Genomic DNA, 9,176 nt, shown 5'->3' with positions numbered 1-9,176 from the left:
TGAAGCAAAGGTGCTCAGCGCCCTCTCCACCCACACTCTTGGATCTTGCCATCCGAAAAACCCAAGGCCTGGCTTTAAAATCTGGCTGTGGGCAGAGCAGCCTTAAGGGATGGTGAAGTTAGAGGGAGCAGCGCCTGCTTCTGCTCGAGGAGTCCCTGTTGGCTGCCGGGCTGAGATGGCACCGGGGTGCAGGAGCTGGGGCCCCCCTCCCTGCTGTCGGGGAAAGGCTTAGGGAGTCAGGCACTTGCGTGGTTAATCCAGCGCACGTCTGATTAGCCAGATGCTGCTTTTAATTGCTGTGGAGTTCAAATGGAGAAAGTTTGGCTTGGTAGCGAAAGTGTGCTTGCTTCTAGAAGTGAATTTCCTGTTGTTGGGAGCACCCTTATCTGCAGGAAGGTTCGTCGGCAGGAAGCGTGTCAGTTACTTGTTTTTACACAATGAAGGAAATGAGCTGGATTAGGTACTTTCTAGATTTACCCTTCATCGTCCTCCGTGTCTGTGCTACTCTCTCTCTGATGGTTTTAGTTTGTAAAAGTTTTATGACGTCAGTCATTCCCGAGGGAAATGCAAGAAGTTAAATGCTTGTGTTGTCCTGCCATTTTTGCTGTTATAAAAGAACACCCCACCAACCTCTCTGGGCCACATTTGCAATTTATACCTTTTGAGCCTCATTAATGATACTCAGATAGGCTTTTTTTTTTCTTCCCCCCCCTTAGAATGAAAGATCAAAAAGACCAGTTATTTTACTAATAGGAGCAGTTCTTACACTTCTGAACTGCCTTTCATCATGGATTGTAAATCACTTTACAGAAATTCATTTTTTAATATCCACAGAAGTTGTGTGAGCATAGGAAGCCGAAACGTAGCATTTCACATGGACTGCCCAAAGTTGCAAGGCAAATTAAGAGCAGAGCTGGGAGTCAAATTAATTGCCCCTTAATTAGCAATTGCTAATGGATTAAAACTTTGAAAATGTGTCTGCCTTTCCTGAGTGCGCTTGTGCTAATGCGCCAATGCAGTGTGTATGTATTTGGGATGTGGGGTTGGGGGTGAGAATATAAGCAGTGGTTCCAGAACATGCCAGTCATTTACTGGTCCCCGTCCAGCCTGGCGTGGCTGGGATGCCAGGTTGGAGGCTTGCAAGATTAGACACAGCTTTGGATGAAGGTCCAGACTAAAGGCGAGGGCTGAGGTTTAGGTCATTGTGTTCTAGTAAGCAGGGAGGTTCAGGGAAATAAATGTTATTTCTCTAATGTCGGCTCACAACGGAGTATTTATGGCATTAAGCTGAACTTTCGCAGAGGGTTTTGAGGAGGAAATGTGGAAGAGTTACATAAACTTGCAAGAAGCTGCCTGGCATGCTGAGCAGCTTCAAGTAGTGATTTTTGGCATAGGAGATGTCTTGGTGTTAGGAACTGTTCCTGGCAGAAGAGGTTGCCAGGGCTGTCTAGAAGCCTAAGCTGGGCTGGAACGGGACTGTCCTGGCTGATGCTGGAATTTGCCAGTTCATGACTCCAGACATAACACAGTGCAGCATGACTTTGGTCACAATTTTGAAATATTTCTAATGAAACCGCATTTGGCTTGTTACCTGCTCTCACGGCCAAGCAAAAGTAAAACTGTAACAAGAATAATGGGGGGGGGAAGACTCCAACAAAACAGCATTTCATTTAAATGTAAAAATTACAGCCATGTTTTTTCAGAAGCAATCAGCTGATTCTGGGAAACCATCCTGAAGCTCTGGAAGGCAAGGCAGTTCTTGGGAAGCGACTCTCTTTGGAAATATTACTCCATTTAAGGTGCCCGAAGTTCAGTTGCCAAGCATCAGGGCAACTCAAACCCTCCTTAACTTCACTGTAACGCTTTAAGTGCCATTAGCAGTCTTGGGACTTTTGCTTGATCTGGACTGAAGCTGGATGTCTAGCTTAAGGTGTGCCCCTTGCCTGCCTGCATAGCCCGCGAAGGAGCAAGGCTCCCCGCACCCCGGTTGTCCCCCTTCAGGGATGGGCACGAAGTGATGGGATAGCCCTGCTCTGGAGGTGGCAAGTGAGAGGGGTCTGGGGAATGGCTAAAACTTGCCACGGCTGGACATGCGACTTTCAGGTGATTCAAGTCGTATAGGACCACCCTCGTGTTAGCCCAGGTGCTGGTGGCTGCTTGCTTGCTGGGGGTCAGGTTTTCCCCACCCCTTTCGGGGAGGAACAGAAGTAATGATACGCTCTTTCAGAACTCCTTAAAACTCATCTGTTCGTAATGTCTGCAGAAGTTGGACAGGCTAAGGCTGCTGGAGGTGAAACGTCTGCCTATTATGCTGGACCATATTTTGTCGCTCTTTCCTTTTATTTCTCTGTCTGTAGTCTAAGAGTCTCTTTGCTGGCGATGGTCTTTCTCTGTGTTGGCACTGACTGCAGGGCAGACAGACGGCAGGGCTGTGACCTGTGGTCAGGGTTGGTAGGTGCCATTGAATGGAAAGATCTGCCTAGCTGTTTGATACTGTAGTTTTTTCCAACATTAGCAGGAATTTACATCAATGCTAGCCAATATAATAAAGTTTCCAACACTGGATGTGTTTACCTTTTACTGAAAATAGGTTAAACCAAATAAAAAGAGGTATTATTTAAGGACCTGGATGATTTTGACCCACACCATCTTCTCCCTTTGTGCACCTCCCATATGCCAGGTTCTGGTGGGACCCTGTCTGTGAACTCCTCAGGCCGAGTGCGAAGTTCCCCGGTGGGAGCCTAATTGCAAAGCGTTTACCTGCCACCTATTTGCTGATACGGCCCACTCACGATGTCTGGGCATACTTATTTTTGTTGCAAGGAAAATATACCAGACTTCCTAACAGACGGGGCTTTACGTACAAGGCAATCCAAGCTAGATTCTGGAAAGCATTTCAGAGTGGCAGCTTTATTGGAAATTGCTTCTTAATACTGTACGGCAAAGCAGTTGCTCTTTTTAGTGTAGTTCCTTGCAAGACCTGTGCCCGCCCTGCTGAACCGAGCAGTGGCCTTGCGTCTCCTGTGACCCTGCCTCCTGTCTCAGGCTCGCCAGGCTCCCCTCTCCAACGCCTGGCAGCTCTGCGGCTCCCCGGTACAGAGCTGCACAGAGCTGCTTTTTGTTTTTTCTCTTGGGCTTTGTAGAGAGGCCAACCTTTTCCCTGGATAAAGTCGGCTTCCGGCACAGCAAGCAGATGCGAACTCCCCAGCCTGACCCATCCTTGCAGAGCCACGCTTGGTGTTACTCCCCTCAGTAAGATCTTCTCGTTGCCAATTTAATTGCTGGCCAGGCTTGCTGTGGAAAGGAGCAGAGGCATTAGAGGGGTTACAAGAGGTTATTAGAGATGGGAGAAAGCTGAAGGTCTGACCCATCCAGATTTAACTGGATTAAATCTTATTTTACCCCCAACTCCAACTTGTTTTGATCTGGGTTTTACAGTAGATCATTTGTAGAAGCTACCCAATTAATATGCTAATTTTAACACCAGATTTTGTAAAGCTTTTTTGTTGGAGGTGGAGAAGGGATCCAAATGTTTTGATCCTATTTTTATCATTAAATTCACTGAATTTTTCTCGCTCTGTGCTTTGCAGAGAGGAGTGAAATTTTAATAATTCACTAATACACTTTCACTTCATTAACATTTTATCATTCTGGCATTGTGCATATGGTGAACTCCTTAGTAGTCTCATTAAGGGCCTGATCTTGCCCCCATACTCTCACATCCCTCCAGGTGTGGAAAACCCTAAACGCAGGTGCTATTCTGCTTTTTGGAAAGAGCTTTTCTCTTTTTCCAATAGATAATAAACTGAACAAAACATGCAAGGGGTTTTGTTTTTTTTTTTTTTTGTTGTTTTGGTTTTTTTACAAAATGGAAACATTTATACAAAGGTAGCAGCGATGGTTAGGTTGGAGCCACTAAGCGCCAAGCCTCCAGCCATCACAAAACTTTTAATGGTGTGGTCTAGAGAGCGTGAAGACACAGAGTGTTATAGTGGTATCATTTGCATCATTTTACACTGTGGCATGTTTGTTTTAAGCAGAGATTTATACTGGTATTAAAATGGTTATGAAACTTTCAAGTGCCTTACCTGGGATAGCACAGTGCTTGGTATTAGGATAGCACAAATAACATGTAACATTTCATGTAATCTTGGTGATTAAGTACATAAGTTTGCAGGTGTGTGCCCACGTTGTGTTAAACAGGTGCTTTTTAATGGTGTCCTAATCTGAAATTGGGTGTTGAACTTCCATGGTGACTCTCCTTCCTTTTTTTTTTCCTTTTCTTTGTCGCATAAAATAAATCTCTGAATTAGTGCATCATTTGTTACTGCTAATTAAATACTGTTAGCACACCAAATTACTTCAGGCGTATTCAGAAGGCATAAGAAGCCAAGCGTGGCTGAGGCATGGACAGTGGGTAGGTACAGGAGGCTTGAGAGTGGAAGGGAATCTTCTAGGTTGTGAGCAGCAGAGAACTAAGGGCCAGGTAAGAATTTCAGGAGGTTACGTGTATTGAAGAGTGTGGCTGTTGGGAGCCTGGAGGACAAGAGATCACAGTAATAAATACAGGAGGTGTTGAGGGACCTGGCTGAAAGTTTTTACTTGTCAAATAGAATATATTTGCTTTTAGAAGCACCAGGACAGAAACTCGTCTCTTGTAAATTGGTATAATGCCATTTGAGTTAGTGGAATTACACTTATACCAGCTGATGGTCTGTCTGGTGGTACTACAAGAAAAGTGAAGATGTGAAGGATGGGGGAACTGAAAGAGGTTATAGGCCTGAGCAACAGGGAGGGTGGAAGTCTGTTCAGAAGTGATAGTGAGGCTGGGCAAGTGAAGAAAGATCAAAAGGTCCATTGCAGCTATATTGGGTTTGATTTGACAGCGAGACACTCAGCCAAAGAGATGTCAGGGAGGCTGAGAGATGGGCTTGGCTGGAGAGGAGAGTTGGCGATGGAAAGTACATTTCTTATTGGCACGGTAGCAATTGATGTGTGAGTGAATAAGATTATGCACAGGGTGAGGAGGGGGGGCAGGACAAAGACCAAGGCCACAGCAGGAGCTGGCGGAGAGGACATGGAGGTACAGAGCAATCGCTGGACAAGGACGAGGAGGGCCAGAAGACAGCGTCTCACGAAGCCAAGGCGGGACAAAAGTCCTTCAGTCTGGAAGGAGGAATAGAAAAAACTTATCAACTTATTTAGGGTTGAGAAGAGAAAGAGAATGACATTGACTTCTTTGGAGACATGAGCCGTGAATAATCTCTACTACAATTAGTAAACTTTGAAAAGCTGAGCTATAAATAAACTACATCTTAACTGGTATGTCTAATTTTTTTCCCCCCTGACTTCTGTTGTTGCAAAGTAGTCTCATGTAATGGTGCAGCAGACCTTAATGTCCTGGGGATGGTTACGGCAGCATCACTAATTGACGCTGCGCTGCGTGGTGCTGCTGTGGCTGCTCTGTACAGAGCTCTGCGCCTCGCTTGTTCCGGGGGGTGAAGTGGCCATGTCAGCCCAGGTTTACCTCCAGCTGGGCGCTGTGCCCGCTGCAGTCGGGGTCCTGGGGGAGGTGTTGCAGTCAGGTTATTGCTCAGGAAATTCAAACAGGTGCTGGGAAGTCACAGGGTTTTGATTAAATGTACTGGCATTGTAGCTGTGGTTGCCGTTCCCCAGTTATTAGGCCCCATGTGGGGGAGCAGGGCGGTGTTGAACCACCCGTGGGCGCGGTGGGGCAGGGGAGGCAGCGGGTGGGTTCCCCTCTGGTCTGCGACGTCTGTCGGGAGCAGGGCTGGGGTGTGATGAAGAAGGTCTGAGAAAAACGTCGCGGCTTCAGTTTGTGTTGTGACCGAGCAGGAGATCTCACTCGACATATTTCGCCATGGAGTAACTTTGTGCAAGGAGGAAGAAAACACAGACTGGAAAAAATGAGGTAGAATGTAGGAAAAATGAGGAAAAACATAGAAATCGGGCATGTGTGTTACGATGGTCACCCTTGTTCACAAGGAGGTCTCATTACTAGAGCAACTGCAACCCATTTACAGTGCTGGGGCCTGCTGCAACGACTGGAAACAGCCTGTCTAGAAATGAGACCAGCTTACTTGTACCAAGACAAGAAAAATTAAAAAAAACCATCAAAAGTGAAAAGTAAAGTGCGTTTTAAAAATCCTTTTGGTTTTTGTAAGCCAGGGTGCCATTTCTGATGGGTGGGGACATTCCCATTCCCCGTTTGTGACTCTGGTGATCTCCTTGTCCAGCACCTCAGGGGCAGCCAGCCTGGGTTGGAAGGTCAGTATCTTTAGAAACAGAAAACATTTTGGCTTTCCAAGTAGAATGATTTCTTTCTTTCCTAGTTGTATTGAAAGCATGTGTTGCTGCCATTGCAGCAGTTTGAAAAAACAAGCTGAGCATTTTGAAGCTAAAATAGTTGAGAGATGACTCCTGGGGAAAGCAAGGAAAGATGTGGAGGGCTCAGAGGCACAGTAACGGGATGTGAAGCCTTTCACCACAGGTCGCTCAGGTGGGTTATCTCCAGAAAGCAGTAGTTACCTTTTGGCAATGACTGTCAGCGGTTGCAAAGCCAAGGGGCTCATGCCTGCTCCTGATCCCGCACAGATGGTGTGAGGTTGAGGACCAGCATGAGCTCAGGCGGTGGCCCTGCTCTGGTTCCTTATGGGCTGGTGACAAGGCTGCGCACCCTCAAAAATCACCGATGGCAATTAAAGACCGTGGCTGTAGGATCAGGATCAAGCTTCCCAGCAGTTTGCACCTGTGCCGTCAGGTTGAAGGGTTGTTCAAAAATGTTGAAGAGATGCTTCGGATGAGGAAGGGCCCAGGCACAATTATACAGGCCTTGAACCCCTTATTGAGGGGATAATTTCGCAGTGCTAGTAGCAAAAGCTTTTTTACCAGAAAAGCAGCATTATCTGTTGTCAAGAGGCTGCATGAAACAGCCTTTGCTGCATTGATGATAAGAATAGTATCGGTCTTGCCCAGTTGCCCTTTCTCCCTGAGAGGGTTATGTCCCAAGCTGGCGGACTCTGCCCGCTCCCCGTGTGGGCTGCGCTTGGTTTATTCAAACCATGCTTCCTCCTGTCTTGCTTTTTTGTGTGAAGTGCTTTCTGCTCAAATGAGGACACCTGTTCACGGTGTGGTGTGGGCAGTTCAGGAATTGCTTTGAAATCTGGAGCAGGATTTTTTTTTTCTTTTAGTAATTTTCATTCTGAATTTGTGTTGAGTCTTGTTTACTACTGTTAGCTACTGCTAATTGTGTGGGGGTAAGAGCTGAGACCACAGAGCAGCAGGGATCCCAAGCACCCTGCTCTGTCATAGACACAGTGTGGAAAAAAGATTTTGACCCCAAAAACCTACAGCCTAAATAAGGTATTTGGAGCAAAAATTACTCCAGTATAGAAGTCTCTACACCAATATAATTATTTGTCCTACTTTCCTATTTCACATGCTTTATTTAAGTTCCTGTCACCTGCTAATAACACATGAACATTGGGGAAATTTGGAGGGTATGCACAGTACTATTGCCCTTTCTCGGGCAGCTGCTACTGGCCGGCTTATGTTCAGCGGATTTCTTGCTGTCAAAAACACTTTTAGCACATGAATGAATGTGCAGGAAACCACCTAAATATTGATTAATATAGACAGAAACTGCCCTCCCACCTCTCACTCATTCAAAACAACAATGACAAAGTCAGGCAGCAGGATTCAGCTCATGGGCTGTTGGGAAGACCTTGTTTTATTTCAAAAGTAGAGCTCTCAAAAAGAGCTAGTAGGTACTAGTGCTGGGAGTGAAACTTTTGTTTCCAAATGCAAGGGGCAAGAGGTTCAGCCCAGGTGCAACACCTGTAGGTGAGGAAGTGCCTTGACTTCTAGAAGTGTTGAAGCAAGCAGCATGGTGCTTTGGAAGATCTAGCCAGTCGTTCCTTCTGGTGCCAGTGTGGGCGTGAATGCTGGCAAAAATTGAAGCTTGTCCCTTTTCATGCCAAAATCTATCGACTCTGATTGTCTTAGCTGATTTCAGTGAAGATTTTGCCTGAGCAAATAGCTTGGTATTTGATCACGTAGATGGTTGATGTTTAAAGTCCACCTTCATGTATTCATGGGGAGCTCCCATGGGACGCAGTGGCAGTTGCATCTGATTTTATGGATGCAGAATTTGATGCTCCATTGCCGTCATTGATATAGTGATGGTGATAATGGTTATTATTAATTTGTATTCCAGTGGTAGGTAAACAGTGTTAATATTTGGCTCTTCCCCAGACATCCTCGCTCTCTCAAGTGCGTTCTCCGTTGATACCAAAGGTGATTTATGTGAGTATTCCCACTCTGGCAGTGTGAGTGATGCACATACAGCTCTTTGGAGCCAGCAGGTGAGAAGACTTCTTTATACACAGATATGCTGCAGCACAGACCTATATTGCTGTAACCATGAAATCTATATCTTGTTGTGAACATCATGCAATCCATTACTTGTTTGTGCAAAATTCAACACTTCACCAGCCAATGAAGCGAGGAGCAGAGGGCCAAACTCAGCCCCCTGGGTGCAGTGTATTGGCCTTTACTGACTTGCAGACCCTTGACCCTTAAGCCCATAGACGGATCTCCAAGTTTTCTGACTATGGGAGCGAGTGAAGGTGGGTTGTCACACATTTGTCTTGTAGTGATAAACTCCCATGTCTAATAACTGAACCCAGGTAGCAGCCTTTCCTCAAGTGAGCAAACTCATCAGGTCTCTGTCTTGGCCACTGTGCTTTACAGAACTGCAAGAAGCTAGTTGTCTTTAAGTTTAAATTTAATTGGCTAAACCTATTAAGGAGGAGACAGACAGACGTGGACAGCAGGATGATTGAAGCCGTTTTTAATAGCCAATAAAGCTAATCCTCTTCCCCTAAAATGCCTAAGTAGCAGCCTAAAGAACTGCTTTGTCTGTGAGCTGCTGTCATGGTTTACCCCCAGCCGGCAACCAAGCACCACACAGCCGCTCGCTCACCCTCCCCCCCCGGTGGGATGGGGGAGAGAATCGGAAGGGTAAAAGTAAGAAAACTCATGGGTTGAGATAAGAACAGTTAATGATTGAAATAAAATCATAATAATAATAAATTGTAATGAAAAGGAAAACAACAAAAAGAGAGAGAGAAACAAAACCCAGGAAAAACAAGTGA

Source organism: Aptenodytes forsteri, unplaced genomic scaffold (assembly GCF_000699145.1).
Source record: "Aptenodytes forsteri isolate BGI_AS27 unplaced genomic scaffold, ASM69914v1 Scaffold193, whole genome shotgun sequence".
NCBI classification, from domain to species: Eukaryota; Metazoa; Chordata; class Aves; order Sphenisciformes; family Spheniscidae; genus Aptenodytes; species Aptenodytes forsteri.
This window is presented reverse-complemented; position numbering follows the sequence as displayed.